This window comes from Misgurnus anguillicaudatus, chromosome 16, assembly GCF_027580225.2.
Source record: "Misgurnus anguillicaudatus chromosome 16, ASM2758022v2, whole genome shotgun sequence".
NCBI classification, from domain to species: Eukaryota; Metazoa; Chordata; class Actinopteri; order Cypriniformes; family Cobitidae; genus Misgurnus; species Misgurnus anguillicaudatus.
In genome coordinates, this window is record NC_073352.2 from 6101650 (window position 1) to 6121343 (window position 19694).

The window sequence follows — 19694 nt, forward strand, 5'->3', positions numbered from 1 at the left end:
TTCTTACAAGCAACGAAACTTTACCTTATTGTAAGCACTTGGTTCTATTGGTTATATTATATATAAAAAACTAACTAATGAATTTAAAAACTAAATATGATGGCAAGGGCCATTTGGGCTGGATTTACACTGCAAATTTTGATGCCCAATTCCGATTTGTTGCCTGTATCTGATTTGATGACCCGATTAAATCACACTGTCAGTCCAAATCAGATTTTAATGCATATCTGATTTGACAGACTCACTGTCCATTGTGTATAACAACGGTTTAGATCCGATCTGTGAGTCCTGTAGCGTTATGCCATTTTCCAGCATTTTCTATGGCAATGACGTCGCACTGGCTCGACAATCTGCCTTGACGTCTGACATGTTTACGTTTTACATGACGCGACAGCATGACGTAACTGAAAAGCTACACAAATGGGATCAGTGCGGTCAGACTGGATTTGCGGAAATGCGATTTGAAAAGGGTTTAGGAAAAATGGTTTTCATGTGGTTTTTGGCCGTTCACACTTTCTAAATGTGATTGGGTTCCAATCGGATATGCAGCAAAATCGGATTTGGACTGACAGTGTGAACAAGGTCTTTTAAAGGGGCCATGGCATGAAAATCTGACTTTTTCCATGTTTAAGTGCTATGATTGGGTCCTCAGTTCTTCTATCAACCTAGAAAATGTGAAAAAGATCAACCCAGTAACTTAATTTTGGTAAACCATTCTCTGCAAGCATGTGAAAAAATAGGTTGTTGAAATTTGGCTCTCCTTATGATGTCATAAGGAGCTCTTATTATAATAATCCCACCCCTTAATCTGCACGATCCAATCACAGCACTGCCATTTAGTGCAGAAAAAAAAGGAGAGAGAGAGAAAATAATTGAAAGCACAATTGAGTTTCAATTGCAACAAACCACCATCATTGTGATCAGTGGTTGCATTTCATCCGCTCATTTGCATTTAAAAGGACACACCCAAAACGGCACATTTTTGCACACACCTACAAAGTGGCAATTTTAACATGCTATAATAAATTATCTATATGATATTTTGAGCTAAAACTTCACATATGTACTCTGGGGACACCAAAGATTAATTTGACATCTTAAAAAAGTCTTGTGCCATGGCCCCTTTAAATGCAACTTGTATCTGATATCAGCATTTACACTAAACACTTGTCAAAACAATTCAAGGTAGACGTACTGACCCAGAGCATCTTAAACCCCAGAGGAAGCAAAGCGTTGTGATATGTAATGGACACAGACAAAACGATTATACAAGATTATAGAGATTTATTTCTGTAACAAGACATAAAACTTGACTAATTGGGGCCGTCATCCTCTATTGCGCTGCTAAGAAGACATATGAAAGAGGCCTAAACCGATTGGAGAATATAAAAATCCATGCGCTTTTTTCCTGCTTACACATTCGTAGGTCATATCCGATCTGTGTCACATGAGGGGAAAAACTGAGTCACTTCAAACATGCAATGTAAATGCGTTTCAGCAAATCACTTAAAACAAAATATGTGGTTATTACTGTAAATAATGATGATAATAACATATGGATGATAAAATAATAGATGTGCTGTTCCAAATGAGTCACATGTCATTAGTTAATTTGATGAACTGCATCATACATTACCTGCGTGAACTAAGTTTGAGTTCAGTTTTGTTTGTTTGTTCCTTGTGTTTTCTGTTTCCTTGCTTCTTGTGGTTCAGTGGTTTTAATTGAGAATTTATGGTCCTGTTTGACCTCAGTTCTTGTCAGGTTCTTGTTTGTTTTCAAATTATTTCTTAAGTTATTAAAATGTATACTTAAACCCAACTACTTAAAAATCGTTTGTTCAAAATTTGTTTGCATAAATTGTCAAATTATTAAATCTTATGCTTGACTTTCAGATGTTTGTATCATGTAAGGCCAAAGTTTTATATGCCACACTATCAAAACTAATGAGAAACCAAAGATTAAGCAACTTTCAGCAGAAGACACCACATCACATATTATACTTTATAAAGAAGCAGATGTTACATCAGTGAAAGCAATGTAAGCAGCAGTATTCAAGGAAAGAGGAAGTCTGACTGAAAATCCCAAACCTCATCACTGCTTTCATTACAATAAACACTTGAATCATGTGATTATGAAGTATGTATTTAAAGAAACAAAGTCTGTAAGCAGCAGTTAAGTAATACTCTGTTATTCATTCAGGCACTTTGATGGTTGTATCTCTTTACTGGTGTTACTTGACCCCAATATCGTCTTTGATACCACACAGCATTCTCAGGCTTGAAAGTTCTGCTGGAAATGTTCTTGGATGGTTTCAATCAAATCAATCTGGTTGATTTCATGCAGTTTGTAGCTGATACGATCATGAGGATCATTGATTGATTGATTGATTGAACAATGCGTTATTTCAGATGTTTTCAGTGTGATTGAAAGCATTGTTTGTTTGTTTATATATATAAAAAGGAAACTGAAAAGCTTCAGTTTGTTTTCTTTAATACTCTTGAATGATCTGAACTTATCTGTGTGTATATATGAGGTCTATGAAATACAACTTTGTTGGCTTCTCTCTCTCTCTCTCTCTCTCTCTCATGTTCAGGGTGTGTAGGCACAACAAACGCTGAACAACACTAAACCAATAGTGATAAACCAAACTGACACAAAAGGAAGAAGTGCAAAACTGAACTTAAAGTAAAATTAGAAACCAAATGTGTTTTTTTTTTCACACAACACAGATAAAAAAGTACTGACATGGTAAAATTGTGGTACTTTGATGTATTCCATGGTATTTATGTGGTACAAAAAAGGTAAAATACTATGTTAGGACAATGTTGGTGTTGCTGTTGTGTCATGATTAGATGGAAAGTAAACTCTTAACACTACAAAAATAATACGCACTAATACACATATACTTAAGTCAGAACAGTCTAGACTTTAATAAAGTGTTGCATTAAACATACATGAACTGTATGATAAATTACTACACTCTAAAAACAGATGTGTTTAACAACAACAGAATCAGTGTTAGTAAACATATATAAGCTCTTTATATAGTATATATATTAAGAGCTTAAATGAAAAACCCTCTTTTGTTCATCTGACACATGTAGATTTTAGCGGCATCCAGCAGTGAGATTGTGAATTACAACCAATGGCTCAGTTCACCGAAATGCATAGAGAAGCTACAGTAGTCGCCACAGGACAAACATGTTGTTGTCTAAGACAAAATACATAACACGGTCTCACACCCATGGCGTCAATATTTGACGACACTTGACCATGCGTCAATATGTTGACGCGGAGGGTATACCTTTCGCGTCATTTTTTGACGAACTGGGGACTTCAATACTATTAGGTACGCAAAATTAAACAGTTGTCGCCTGGCATTGGGGTTAGGGTTAGGTTAATAGTATTGAAGTCCCCAGTTCGTCAAAAAATGACGCGAAAGGTATACCCTCCGCGTCAACATATTGACGCATGGTCAAGTGTCGTCAAATATTGACGCCATGGGGTGAGACTGGGTTGAATTACAGTAGTGACAAAATGTGCTCTGTAGGGTAGTTTGTCCATTTAGGACTACTGTAGAAAAATGGCTGCACAAAATGACGACTTCCATGTAAGGGGATCTGCAGTGTATGTAGATAAAAACAACACATCCTCACCCCACTTGACCATTCGTCAATATGTGACGGGGAGGGTATACCTTTCGCGTCATTTTTTGACGAACTGGGGACTTCAATACTATTACGTCCGTTGCATTCTCTTTCCTATTTTCTTACCATTTTCGCGTCGGTTTAGGGTTAGATTACGCAAAATTAAACAGTTTCCGAGAAATTAAACAGTTGTCACCTGGCGTTGGGGTTAGAGTTAGGTACGACAGTTGTCACCTGGCGTTGGGGTTAGAGTTAGGTTTGGGTAGGGATGTCATTATGTAAATCTAACCCTAAACTGACGCGAAAATGGTAAGAAAATAGGAAAGAGAATGCAACGGACATAATAGTATTGAAGTCCCCAGTTCGTCAAAAAATGACGCGAAAGGTATACCCTCCCCGTCACATATTGACGAATGGTCAAGTGTCGTCAAATATTGACGACATGGGGTGAGGATGGGTTGATAAAAACGTCTCATTCTAAGGTAATAAAAACAATACAGTTCATTATGAAAGGTCTTTATACACCACTGATAATATAGTTATGTATATTATATTGCATTTCTCTCATTAGAGCCTTCAAAAAGTTACACACTGCACCTTTAAAATTGTATTATCTGACTCTTAATCCACTTAATCTGCCAACAAACCAGTATTTCTGAATAACATGGGGCCGGGATTAAATTAATTATAATTTGTTTTGATAACTACAGTTATCAAACATGTTTTTCCCCATTACTTTTCTTTTTTAATTTATGTTCAAAATTAATTAGAAATTATGCAAAACAGCATGTGTTAAACATTTTAAGGCAGGTAAAATTTGTTGTGGATGCAGTAATTTATTATTATTATTATTATCATTTATTATTTTGGAATAACACAGGATTGCAGTAGTAACATTTTTGCTTTCTCCAAAGAGTAAAATTAAAAAGACAACACTACATAGCAAAAACCCTAACCCTAAAAAAACTCACATTATTTCAGTAAATGATCATCAAACTAAAATAAAGTGTATAGGACTTACACGATGTACACAGATAGTTTACTTTAGGGTTAGGGTTAGGTACTTTAATAACTCCAGTTTTGTTTCCTGTTTGACGGTAAAACTTTTTAGTCCCCACGCAATGCTATCATGCAAAAGTCTAAACAGAGTCAGCAGCGCTCAAGTTAGATCTCTCCTAAAATGACGTTGACACACAGAACAAAGCCAAGTTTATTTTTACAATGCATTTACAATAATTTCAAAATACCTGTGTCTGCACGATTCTCGCCGCATAAAGTCAAACTCACATTATAACTTTGATTGATGGACTAGCGCACATGGATTTAGCTGTTATGAAGGCCCCCCCTCCAAGCTTGAGGCCCTAGGCATTTGCCTACAGGTAGCGCCGGCCCTATGCAGACAGCATGATGTAGAAAAGAAAACTATGCTTTAAAGCCTTCTTATATCCAAAAGATGCTTTTTGAGAGGGAACAGTAAGATGACATAAGCAGTTTTTATTTGTACACTATAAGAAAAGATGTGCTCATTTTTTTGTTAACCTATTTAACACATTTCTGTCATGAAATGAGAGAGGAAGCAAATGCAAGTAAAGATGTTTATTGAAAACAGAATGGTTTGATAAATGATGACAGCTGAGCGGGTGACACAGGCATGAGAGATGGCCAGCGTGAAGACAGATGAATCCGGTCGGTGATAATCCAAATACAAATCCAACACGAACACAAACACGAGAGCAGGAAATACAGCAGACTGGAACACACGACACGAGACCTCACTGACATCCACGAACGATCTGACAAAGAACATGAGAACTGGGTGAGTATAAATAGGTGAGTCAAATGAGCTGCAGCTGGAGCGAGTGATGATCATCAGGTGCGCTGGAGGTAAGTGCCAAACACACCCACACACACACACACCACTACACAACACAGCCATGTGAACCAGAAGGAAACAATGTATTCATAAACCGTGACAGTACCCCTCCTCCTAGGAACGCCGCCTGGCGTTCCCAGACTCCTTTACCTGTCAATTGAATTCCTCGATAAGAGAGTGATCCAATATGTCCCGAGCAGGAACCCAACTTCTCTCCTCCGGACCGTAACCTTCCCAATCCACCAAGTACTGAAAACCGCGTCCCCTCCGCCTAGAGTCCAGAATACGATTTACCGAATACGTGGTCACCCCATCTACGAGACGAGGTGGGGGGGGGGAACCGGGGCAGGCGGATTAAGGCGTGACAAAAACACAGGTTTAATTTTGGAAATATGAAAGGCGGGATGAACTCTCCTGTACGCAGGAGGAAGACTAAGGCGGACAGTCACTGGATTAATGATTTTAGTGACCTTGAACGGGCCAATGAATTTGGGAGCTAACTTATTAGATACGGATCGGAGAGGAATATTCTTGGTAGAAAGCCACACTCTTTGACCAACGACGTATCTCGGAGGCCTAGACCGGTGGCGATCGGCTTTGGCCTTGGTGCGCTCCCGCACCTGGAGTAAAACCTCCCGGGTTCTAGTCCAGGTGCGACGACACCTCTGAACAAATGCGTGAGCAGAGGGGACCGTGACTTCGGATTCCAGACTGGGAAAAACAGGTGGTTGGTAACCTATACTACACTGAAACGGCGATAGGCCCGTAGATGATACCGGTAAAGAATTGTGGGCGTACTCCACCATAGAGAGCTGTTGACTCCAGGATGAAGGATTCTTAGAAACCAGACATCGCAACATTCTCTCCAAATCTTGGTTGGCTCTCTCGGTTTGACCATTGGTCTGGGGATGAAACCCTGAGGAAAGACTAACAGTCGCCCCTAGTAATTTGCAATACTCACGCCAAAATTTGGACACGAACTGGGGACCCCTGTCGGAAACCACGTCTGTCGGGAGGCCATGTAAGCGAAAGACGTGATTTACGACAATCACCGCTGTCTCCTTGGCTGGCGGTAATTTGGGCAAGGGAATGAAATGAGTCGCCTTCGAGAATCGGTCCACCACGGTCAAAACAACCGTGTTGCCCTGGGAGGGCGGGAGGGCGGTAACAAAATCTAGAGCGATATGGGACCAGGGTCTCGAAGGGACAGGCAGCGGTTGAAGTAACCCATCCGGAGGACGATTGGAAGTCTTACCACTGGCACAAACCGAACAAGCCAAAACAAAACTGTGAATGTCCCGAGCCATACGTGGCCACCAGAATCGTTGCTTGACCAAAAATCTGGTTCGACTTACTCCAGGATGACAAGCAATATTGGAACAATGACCCCACTGAATAACATTGGACCTTAACCTCTCCGGCACAAATAAACGGTTCGGTGGACACCCGACCGGAGGCGTTACCCCTTCTAGAGCCGCTTTGACCCTCGATTCGACCTCCCATACGAGTGCAGAGATAACTATCTTCTCTGGTAAAATACACTCGGGAGTAGACAGGCGTTCGGAACGATCAAAAATGCGTGACAAAGAATCGGGTTTGATGTTTTTGTAACCCAGACTATACGATAGAGAAAAATAAAAACGACCGAAAAAAGTGCCCACCGAGCCTGCCTGGAGTTCAGTCTTTTAGCAGTTCTAATTTATTCCAAGTTCTTATGATCGGTCCAAACAATAAAAGGTACCCCGGAACCCTCTAACCAGTGGCGCCATTCTTCCAATGCTAACTTGACTGCCAGCAACTCTCTATTACCAATATCGTAATTACGTTCCGCAGGGGACAATCGATGTGAAAAAAACGCGCAAGGGTGCATCGTGTCATCTGAGGAAGAGCGTTGGGATAACACTGCTCCTACCCCCACCTCTGACGCATCGACCTCGACCACGAACTGACGTGAAGGATCAGGGGAAATGAGAATAGGGGCTGAAACGAAGCAACCTTTCAGTTTGGCAAACGCAGCTTCAGCTACGTCTGACCACCTGAACGTAGTTCGTGGAGAGGTCAAGGCAGTCAGAGGCGCGGCTAGTTGGCTGAAATTGCGAATAAAACGCCGGTAAAAATTGGCGAACCCCAGAAACCTTTGCAGGGCCTTACGGGAATCTGGACTTGGCCAATTTACCACAGCCTTAACCCTTTCAGGATCCATACGCACTCCCTCAGTAGAGATGATGTACCCCAAAAATGGTACGGACTGTGCATGAAACTCGCATTTCTCCGCCTTGACAAAAAGCCCATTCTCTAGCAACCTCTGAAGCACTCGTCTGACGTGTTGCACATGTTCCTGGAGAGATGAAGAAAAAATCAATATGTCATCCAGGTAGACATATATGAACTGGTCAACCATATCTCGCAACACATCATTGACGAGTGCTTGGAAAACTGCCGGCGAATTAGATAGCCCGAAAGGCATCACTAAATATTCAAAATGGCCACGAGGGGTGTTAAAAGCAGTTTTCCATTCATCCCCCTCCCTAATGCGGACCAAATGATAAGCGTTACGTAAATCCAATTTTGTGAAAATGGATGCTCCCTGCAACCTCTCAAAAGCTGAAGACATCAACGGTAAAGGATAAGTATTCTTAACCGTGATGTTGTTCAACCCTCTGTAATCAATACAAGGTCGCAGAGAACCATCCTTCTTCCCCACAAAAAAGAACCCCGCCCCTGCTGGAGAAGAGGAAGGGCGGATGAACCCGTTTGCTAGAGAATCAGAAATGTATTTCTCCATAGCCTCCCTTTCGGGAATCGAAAGCGAATATAACTTGCCTTTAGGCGGAGACTTACCTGACATTAATTCTATAGCACAGTCATAGGGACGATGCGGAGGAAGAGAAGCAGCCCGCGACTTACTGAACACTTCCTTCAGGTCATGGTACTCTGCGGGCACGTTAGATAAATCCACTGCCTCCTCCTGAAACACAGACAAAGGCACAGATGAACAAGCAGAAACAAGACAAGACTCATGACACTTTACACTCCAAGCACACACTGAATTGGTTTGCCAGTCCACTTTGGGGTTGTGTAATGTTAACCAAGGATGTCCAAGTACAACAGGTGCCAGGGGTGAATCCAGAATGTAGAAAGATATGATTTCAGTGTGATTGCCAGACGTGACGAGTGTAATGTCTTCCGTGACAGAAACAATGGTGGGAAGATCTTGACCGTTGAGTGCGTGAACAGAAATCTGGTGCGAAAGTGGTTTGAGAGGGATCTTGTGTCTGACAGCAAACGAATGGTCCATAAAATTACCTTCTGCACCCGAATCCACCAACGCCTGACAATCGTGATGATGTGCTGACCACCTCAGTCTCACCGGGAGGAACGTAGATGTAGATGAGGACTTCTCGGCTGAGACCCCGCCCCATGGCCGGATGTATGATTGATGACGTATGCAGCCTGCACATGCGACCTCCGGAGGCTGCAGCCTTTGGATTGAGAAACTGACGTTTTCGGTTCACTTATCATTCGTCCGTTTCTGTGTTTGTTTTGTGATTATCTGCAGCGCTTTTTTGTGTTGTCAAACTCATGAGGATGTTCTCTTGATTTGCTGGTGTTTTTAAGTGCAGTGACCCCTGTTGGCCACCATATACTTGTCCTTCATTGTTGCTCTTCTCAGAGAGATACAATTTTCAGGGTTAATTTAACCAAAGGGCAGGGTTTGTCATCCTTTTGACCCAATACTGGCTGCAGGGTTGAACATAACCCAGCATTTTTTAGAGTGTAAGATGCCATTCTGAATTAATTTTTTACTGTCTTTACTTAACATTCAACATTTGAACATGCAGATCTTTACCTTTCTCGACTAGTAGTTACATGTGAGATCATTGTATTGTGCAGCTGTAGCAGCTGGTTTCTTTACACTACATAAGGTTAATAAGATTTAAATGCATCATTAACATGTCACAGTTGGGATCACTTCATAACATTTTAGTGCATGTGTTGATATAGCACTGTTTAATGTATATTTCGTGTGTGTGTGTGTGTGTGTGTGTGTGTGTGTGTGTGTGTGTGTGTGTGTGCAGTTAGCATATATCATGTGTTCATTCATTATTAGTCCGTTCACTGAATTCTTAATAAAATAATGTACCTAATCATTTTCAAAACAATTTTATGATGGATAATTTTTTAAGAGTTAGAAGGCAGGATAAATGCATTTAATGCTAATTCCCTTGAACCTGAGAGTGTTTGTAAAGTCATCTGTAACTCCAGTCGAACCAGGTTAAGTTTATTATTGCTTTTATAAGGATATAAACCAGCCTAGTCTTCATTTAATTAAGTGTACTTGAACTTATTTGTCACGGTATAACCCACAGGAGGCGGAGAAGTTCTTTAATTCCCTGTGGCCGATGTTGTAGTTTCTCTCTCTGGGTCGAACTTTTCAGGAGAAGATGGCACATGGATGGAGCTTGGGAGGCAACCCCTACTGCTAGGAAAGCACCCCTCCTACACCAGTGGTGAAGACATCCATGTTCACATGAAGGAAGGCTGGAATCGAGTGCTTTAGCAGAGGAGCGGTGCTGAAAGATTTTCTTGGGGGTTAAAGGTGGTATCAGGTTTAGGTGTCCAGCAGAAGGATTTGGGTGTCTGGTTAAGGAGGGAGGTAAAATGACTGGTGACTAGATTGTAGTTATGGATGCATCTGTGGAAAAAGTTGGTGAATCTGAAGAAGCATGGGAGCGCTTTGATACTGGTTACAGGAGTTGGTAAGTTGGTGACAGCGTCCAGTGGAAGAATGCTCGCCAAAGCCTCCTCCATAAGCCCTGGAATGCTGCAGGGGCGTTACAAAACCCCCAAGGCAAGACCAAATATTTGTGGTGGCGGGTAGGACTGATTAAGACAGTCTTCCCCCTCACGGTGTAGGTGCTGCAGAGGTCCAATTTGGTGAAGTAGATGACTCCACGCAGATATTCTAAAGCTTCCAGGATAAGAGGAAGGGGATACAGAATTTGACAGTGATATTGTTGGGGAAAGATAATCAATGCATTGCCTCAAACCTCCATCTTTCTTTGTGACAAAGAAGAAACTGGATGCTGCAGGGGATGTAGACTGCCTGATGTAACTCTGGTCGAGAGCCTCCCGTATATACTCATCCTTGGTCTCCTTTTTAGGGAGGAGAGGATAGATCTTTCCTTTGGGTACTGGCTCACCCGGATGTAGGTTAATGTAGTCCTATGGGAGATGAGGTGGTAATCTTGGGGAGAACACAGAATAGCAGTCAGAGATCTCTGTCGTTCACTGTTTTATTGGACTTTCTATAAATATACACTCACCTAACGGATTATTAGGAACACCATACTAATACTGTGTTTGACCCCCTTTCGCATTCAGAACTGCTTTAATTCTATGTGGCATTGATTCAACAAGGTGCTGAAAGCATTCTTTAGAAATGTTGGCCAATATTAAAAGGATAGCATCTTGCAGTTGATGGAGATTTGTGGGATGCACATCCAGGGCACGAAGCTCTCGTTCCACCACATCCCAAAGATGCTCTATTGGGTTGAGATCTGGTGACTGTGGGGGCCATTTTAGTACAGTGAACTCATTGTCATGTTCAAGAAACCAATTTGAAATGATTCAAGCTTTGTGACATGGTGCATTATCCTGCTGGAAGTAGCCATCAGAGGATGGATATATGGTGGTCATAAAGGGATGGACATGGCCAGAAACAATGCACAGGTAGGCTGTGGCATTTAAACGATGCCCAATTGGCAACAAGGGGCCTAAAGTGTGCCAAGAATCCATGTTCTCATTCTGTTTATGCCAAATTCTGACTCTACCATCTGAATGTCTCAACAGAAATCGAGACTCATCAGACCCTGCTACAGGCCCGGTACTAGGCTTGCTGGACTGGGGGGGCAGTCAGGATTTTTGGGTGGGCAGCCATTTCTCGACTAAAATGATTAATTCACTAAAATTATGGATGTTTCAATCCAATATTATTTTGCATATGTCTTATAATAAAGGGCCATTTATATGTCATTTTGCACGTTCAAATTTTTTAAGTAGATGCGATTAGATTTATAATTTTACACAATGTAGTTTTACATATTAAGTCACAGTTAATGAAATCAGGCAAGCAGGTGATATGAATGCAAAGCTGTACATATAGCTATATTTTATTAATGTGTACATTGCATTTGATCTATTATAAGCCATTCTTATACCTACCCAACATATGCCTTTATTCTAAATAAACACTTGTTAGGCACTTTATTTCCACTTCTCAAACATTTTCTTCATTTAAAATAATGCATTTTCAGTGTGATATTTGAAGATAAGCTATATTTTCATTAATTCCTGACCCTATCATGCTGCTGCAGCAACCTCAAATATCACAACAAAACACAATGCTTTAAAGGCAGGACGGGCAGGAATTATCTAAAAAACTTTTTTACAAATTTGTTTAAACTGTCTTCATATACCAACACACAAGTAAAATGCAAGCACTCCGAAAAAGAGAGTATAAAAATCGAGTGTCTGTTTTTCCATTCATTCCACCCCCTCCCATCTGGGTTTCTTCTAAAGCCACGCCCCCAAAACACATGAACGTGCGACGCTGACCGCTCTGCTAAGAGAAGCATTTACCAGACGAGCGGAGAGGAAGGAGCGCGGTGCATGTAGTAACAACATGTCACAATCACATTTTATAATAAACCTAACTTTATCACTATGAATATAAACAAATAGGATGGCTTTGAGTACTCACTATTAAGCTAGCATATCGATACTGGTAAAGTTTAAAATATATTTTGTTTGATTCGGTAACAAACGAGCTAGTTATATTTATGAAAAAGCTAAAAACAGGTTGCATTGATACAAGTTTTTTTATTACCATCAGTTACACTCTGATGAAGGTGAATTTCGTGGAAGATTTATAACATATACAGTGTTTTGCATGTAAGAGTTTCCGTGATGAAAGCATTGTTGACTCTGATAAGGACTACACTCCGGAGACAATACCGCTACTGCATCGTCGACTCGAGGAAAAGCCACGCAATATTTACTCTCGTTTGATTGCTTCGTTTATTCCTTTTTTTGCCTTGTTTGCCTTCGCTGACTGGATATGCAGGTACTGTGAGTTCTGAATGCTCTTTCTCTGCCGTACTTTTGCTCTTCCTAGAGTGCCTCGTGCACGTTCAAATCAATCGGCTGTGCGCATGTGTGGGCAGATCCTGTAGCAGCGGGCGGTAGCCCTGGTCGCGAGAGAGAGTGATAGTCACGCAAGCCAATCATTTGTTTCGTCCCGAATGGAAATAATGAGCTGTGTTCAAAACAGTCGCGAACGGTCCACAGACACTCGAGTTCTACACTCTTTTTTAAAGTACTTACATTTTAATTATGTATTGGTATATAAAGACAGTTCAAACAAATTTGTAAAAAAGTCTTCTAGACAATTCCTGCCTACCCTGCCTTTAAATAATCTATATTAAAACATCATGGAATCAATTTGACATGCATGACAAATTCATCAAAGGTTATCCTGTTTGCCTATAACAACATCAGACAAAAGCACAAGCCCTTAAGTACTGTAAGTGTGATTTGCGACGAGACCAAAGATAAATCACACTGCTTTGTTCATAACACAGCAAATTAGATATTATAATACAACGCAACATTATAAAATACAACGTTTTACCTTACGATGACCTTGCGGAGTGACAGTTCCTCCTGAACCTAAAAGTCTGTAGATTTTTGCACGTTTATGTTATACTAAATTGGCGTAAACACTAGCATTTGCCAACAGAAGACGTTTTTTGTTTAAAGAGACTCCTTTATTTTATGGTTGCCTGGACATTTTTTGGGGGACAGAAGGAAAATCTGGGGGGGCAATGCCCCCCTAGCCCCCCCGTAGACCCGGCCCTGCCAGGCAACATTTTTTCAGTCTTCAACTGTCCAATTTTGTGTGAGCTCATGCAATTGTAGCCTCTTTTTCCTATTTGTAGGGTTAGGATTAGGGATGAGTGGTACCCAGTGGGGTCTTCTGCTGTTGTAGCCCATCCGCCCCAAGGTTGTGCGTGTTGTGGCTTCACAAATGCTTTGCTGCATACCTCGGTTGTAACGAGTGGGTATTTCAGTCAAAGTTGCTCTTCTATCAGCTTGAGAGACATAAGAGAGACATACAAAATGTTCAAAACAGTGAGACACTTGAGGGTATAATTATTAATAAACATCAATTTTATAACTGGTCATTGATAGACGTATCTCTAGCGGTTCTACCAAAAACTTCATGACAATGGGAGATAACTGTGAGTAAGAGTGTAACCGCACCTGCTTGTTGCCATAATATCTCGACCCATTGTAGAAGATGTATAAGATCCTGGCTTGCTCTGTGTGGAAAAGGTGAGTTCCCATGTCGAGAGCCAGCGAGCATTGAAGAAGAAAGCTGTTGCAATACTCCGCCGAGTCAGAGTAGGAGTGAAGGTACGTGGTGTGCTTATGTGTGTGCTGGGTGATTACGTGATGTTGTGCGGGTGGCGGTAATTAAAACTCGGGTGACGGTGAACAGGGGTTCTTATGTGTGGGTGGAGCTTGCCGTTTCTATGACCAACATAACCTTATTGTAAAGTATGAAAGAAAACAAACGGAAAAATTATAGTAGCAACTGTTTATAGATTTTTTTCATGATTGACCTTAATTTGCACACAATAAACTGCTTCATTATTTTCTGTTAGGGCAGAAGAATAAGAAAAATCCTCATGCAGACAATCTCTTTATTATCAGACTCAAATAAATCTAAAAGCTCTGATATGATTTTGAATCAGGCATAATGAAACATCTGTTTTCTGCAGCTTGTTTGAATGAGCGTCTGAACATTTTAATGTTATATCACAGAGATATTACTATAATGTTCATTCATTTCTTCAGAAAATGATGCATTCATGTAATTCACGTAAATGTAAAATGTATATTGTGCATTAGATGTATTAAAAGCTTTGCAAGATTGTAACAGCAGTAATTGTCTTGTTTTTATCCAGTAAAACTAAAACAAAATAAATTTAATCTATTACATTTTCTATTATCAAATAATATCTCCTGAATGCCAAGAAAGTCGATTTTTTACCCAACTGGAAAATTATTACCAGCATAAATCTAACAACCTTTATTAAATGTTATGCTTACAAGAAAAACTACTTATCAATAAGGTAAGATAAAATAAGTCAAAAATAATGATTAAGAATGCAGTTTTTTATATAGAAAGTGCATGGGAGGCAGAGAAGCTGATGAAAGCGCTGAGAAATAGTTTGATTTATGACTGTAAGAGAAGTAGTTAAGAGAAGATGTGATGCAGCCTAAAGTCATTTACTGAACGGCAGGTTTTGCGCTCATGAGAACAAAGCTACAATCAAATAACTTCACCGCACAGCCGAAAAACTCATTTAATGACATACTTATGCTTATTCTTCCAGTTAAGTGTGACGCACGACTACTTTAGTCAGGAGATATTGAAGCAGGTGTCTATCATGTGGCCTCAAGGGTCTCGATTCTGTACGGTTTTATTTTGTAACTCTTATCTGAGGAAACCCTACTGCTCCTGTGAGACCCCATCACAATCTTCTCTATCTTCAGTCAATCAAGGATCAAAAGCTGATTATAAGGAATGATGAATCAGCTGCCATCTAAACATCCCACAGCAGTAATAAACCTTCTCATCTCATGATGACTCAAGATTTGGGTCTAATTCAAGCCAAGTTTTGTTTTCAACTGACTGACTGAGAGCTATTTCACCTCATTCTAATCTACATTGATGCAAACCCATAAAGAATGGACTGTATAATTTTTTTTTCTGAAGAACACAAAGAAAGATATTTTGAAGAATGTTTGTAACCACATACATATAAAACATACATATACACTCACCTAAAGGATTATTAGGAACACCATAGGAATACTGTGTTTGACCCCCTTTCGCCTTCAGAACTGTGTTTAATGTGGCATTGATTCAACAAGGTGCTGAAAGCATTCTTTAGAAATGTTGGCTTATATTGATAGGATAGCATCTTGCAGTTGATGGAGATTTGTGGGATGCACATCCAGGGCACGAAGCTCCAGTTCCACCACATCCCAAAGATGCTCTATTGGGTTGAGATCTGGTGACTGTGGGGGCCATTTTAGTACAGTGAACTCATTGTCATGTTCAAGAAACCAATTTAAAATGATTCGAGCTTTGTGACATGGTGCATTATCCTGCTGGAAGTAGCTATCAGAGGATGAGTACATGGTGGTCATAAAGGGATGGACATGGTCAGAAACAATGCTCAGGTAGGCCGTGGCATTTAAACAATGCCTAATTGGCACTAAGGGGCCTAAAGTGTGCCAAGAAAACATCCCCCACACCATTACACCACCACCAGCCTACGCAGTGGTAACAAGGCATGATGGATCCATGTTCTCATTCTGTTTACGCCAAATTCTTACTCTACCATCTGAATGTCTCTACCACCTGAGAGTCATCAGACCAGGTAACATTTTTCCAGTCTTCAACTGTCTAATTTTGGTGAGCTCGTGCAAATTGTAGCCTCTTTTTATTTGTAGTGGAGATGAGTGGTACCCGGTGGGGTCTTCTGCTGTTGTAGCCCATCCGCTCAATGTTGTGCATGTTGTGGCTTCACAAATGCTTTGCTGCATACCTCGGTTGTAACGAGTGGTTATTTCAGTCAAAGTTGCTTTTCTATAAGCTTGAATCAGTCGGCTCATTCTCCTCTGACCTCTAGCATCAACAAGGCATTTTCGCCCACAGGACTGCCGCATACTGGATGTTTTTCCCTTTTCACACCATTCTTTGTAAACCCTAGAAATGGTTGTGCGTGAAAATCCCAGTAACTGAGCAGATTGTGAAATACTCAGACTGGCCAGTCTGGCACCAACAACCATGCCACGCTCAAAATTGCTTAAATCACCTTTCTTTTTCCATTCTGACATTGAGTTTGGAGTTCAGGAGATTGTCTTGACCAGGACCACACCCCTAAATGCATTGAATCAACTGCCATGTGATTGGTTGATTAGATAATTGCATTAATGATAAATTGAACAGGTGTTCCTAATAATCCTTTAGGTGAGTGTACATATACATTTTTATATAACAAATAATAATTACATTCTATATAATATATAAAAGAATACTATTTGAAGCAGGGTTAGTATCGCTTTTGTAGGGTTAACCCTGCTTTGCAGTGCTGAATGTGTGCAGGGTTAGAATGTCATGACTCCATGCTTAGCAACAGACAGCCAATCAAAAACTGAACAGCACGTACCTCCTGTCACAAGCTGCGTGCAGAAAATTGGAATAAAAAGAGATCACAGGAGGCTTAAAACAGCCATGAAAGAATAACATTGCATCCTGTTGTGATGTGGAAGTGCGAGAAAATCAGTTATTTAAGCGTAAGAGTGCTATTTTTATTCAGTCAGTTTCAGTGGCCTAACGGATTATGTAAATAATCTTATTTATGACATGTAACTTTCATGACTTTTATTTTGGTACTAAAAACCCGATCATATGGGTTTATGGGTTTCCTCATTTATTCTCGTTTGTAAAGGACTTCAATTATGATAAAGGCCCCCATAGTTTTGCGTTACACCATTGGTCAGTTTGACTTTTCAGTGTTTGTGAGGTTTTATTTTTAGTCATAACTGCTGACACCGCACATCTGAAAATAGCAACGTTTACCCAGAGTTAAGGAATGTACAATGTGAAACATCAGATTATAAATTCCTACAGTTCTTTATTAATTCCTGTTAACCATTTTCAGTGTGAAAAGCCCTGGGGCCTCATTTATCAACCGTGCTTTTGAACAAATGTGTGTGTAATGAGTGTGTAAGAACAATTTTACTCAAAGTGTGGAATTTGCAAACTTATACTTTATATCAGTGTTTCCCAACCAGGGGGCCGGGGCCAAACAGGGGGGCCTCAGCAGATTTCCAAAGTGGCCTCAAGATGACTTAAAATTATTAAAAATGGACAAAATAAGCTAAAACAAGCAAAAATCAAGCTTATTTTCTTGGCCATTTTAGTAGCGAATATACATCTGTCTAGTCATTCCAAGATCTAGTTCATTTAATTTGGACAAAATGTAGTGAGTGGGGAGCCTTTAAATATTGTTGTGGGCAACTAGGGGGCCTTGAAGTGAAAAAGGTTGGGAACCACTGCTTTATATACTTATACGTAGAAATGTGTGTAAATATACGCACTAGAGGTCTTCACAGGTCCACTTAGTTCTGAAAACCAGAGGTCCGACCCAAGTGGGTTCGGGTCTGAAACTCTCACGTGTCGCTCGGAGCCTCGGACACGGGTCGTGTGTAATTTAAAATGAAGGTTTTTGCCAAAAAAGACCTGAGAAGATCTCATGTGTGTGCATCAAATCCTTTTCAAACCTCTCCTCGCTTTGCCAAGAGTGATTGTGACATTGTGTGGCTGGCGGTAGGTGAATTTGCATTGAGCCAGACCTGTCAATCAATTTTGAATGTATATTTTAGGGGTAACCTTGGTGTCATCGTCAGATAACAAATGAAAATAAATGAAGCAGTGGACCAAATTGGTTGTGGTTGTTTCTATTTGACTGGAGGGTGCAGGGCTGCAGACTGCACATACGTCGGTGCCATTTAAATTCGGGTCCAGTCATGTAAAAAAAATTGCCATTGGGTCGGGTCTAATTTTCTCGGGTGTGTCTCAGGTCGGGTCTTTATTTAAAAAAAAAATATTTATGGACCTCAAGTTCGGGTAAAAAGTGATTTGGGTCATTTCGGCTTGGGTACATTTTTTTGGACCCGAGAGAATCTCTAATATGCACACCTCTGAGCAATGTAGTGGTAGAATAGCAATACAGGACCATCCCCAGTGTTAAAACCGAGTAGTGTTAAAAAACTAACAGCAAAGCAGTGTAGATGAAGTTAATAATTTGTCTCCAAATTGGTGTCTAACCCTATAAAAGAAAGGTGTGACAAATGCTTGACACAGTACAATGGCTTGCGTTATTGGAAGACTTGGCAAACCCTGCCCTCCACAGGTAGCACGTTTTCAAAGATTGTGGCGATGATGCTGGCTATGGGGCTGTCCAAGGGGAAAAGTTTTGTCGTTGTCTGTTGTCCTCCAGTTGCACTGATTTCACATTGATGTGCTGTGATGCGTTTTTTTGGCTGATAATTTAATGTCAAACCACTTTTTTATTTCTGGACGTGTTCTCACCTTAGACCCAACGGATTAACCGCACTGGTAACATGTTCCCATGCAAAGTTTTGTATTTTGTTAGTCATTCCTCAGACATCCACAAAGAAAAGCACACATTAGACATTAGGTCTTCACTAATAATTGCGTATGCACACATACATTTGTTCTTATACTTACATTAGTGAATTTGGAGTGTTCTACATGAGCGGCCATGTGCACAAGGTTGGCAATTTGCATAAAACACGCCAAAACCAGCTCCAAATAAGGGCTTTCCGCAGTGCAGCCCTGGGCCACAGAAAATGTTAAGAGTAGTTTGTCATAGAAGCAAAAGTGCTTGAAAAGAAATACATGATCATATTTATTATCTATAAAGTAACGTTTTGCTTTGCATTTTTTATTTGGAAGGTTTTCCTGTCACTGGAGGAAGCCATTGCTGTCCACTGGCCGCAGTAACATTAGGTACACTGTATTGCCAAAAGTTTTGAGACACCCCTTCAAATCATTGATATCAGGTGTTCCAATCACTTCCAGTAAAATGAACTCTTAATGCTTTATCATACCAAGACATTTTGGGCAATTTCATGCTCAACTTTGTGGAAACAGTTTGGGGATGGCCCCTTCCTGTTCCAAAATGACTGTGCACCAGTGCACAAAGCATGGTCCATAAAGCCATGGATGAGTGAGTTTGGTGTGGAGGAACTTGACTGTCTTGACCTCAACCCAATATAACATCTTTGGGATGAATAAGAATGGAGACTACGAGCGAGGCCTTCTCATCCAACACCAGTTTCTGACCTTACAAAAAATCCCCATAAACACACTCCTAAACCTTGTAGAAAGTCTTCCAAGAAGAGTTGAAGCTGTTATAGCTGCAAAGGGTGGGCCAACTACATATTAAACCCTATGGATTAAGAATGGGATGTTCAGGTTCATGTGCATATAAAGGCAGGTGTC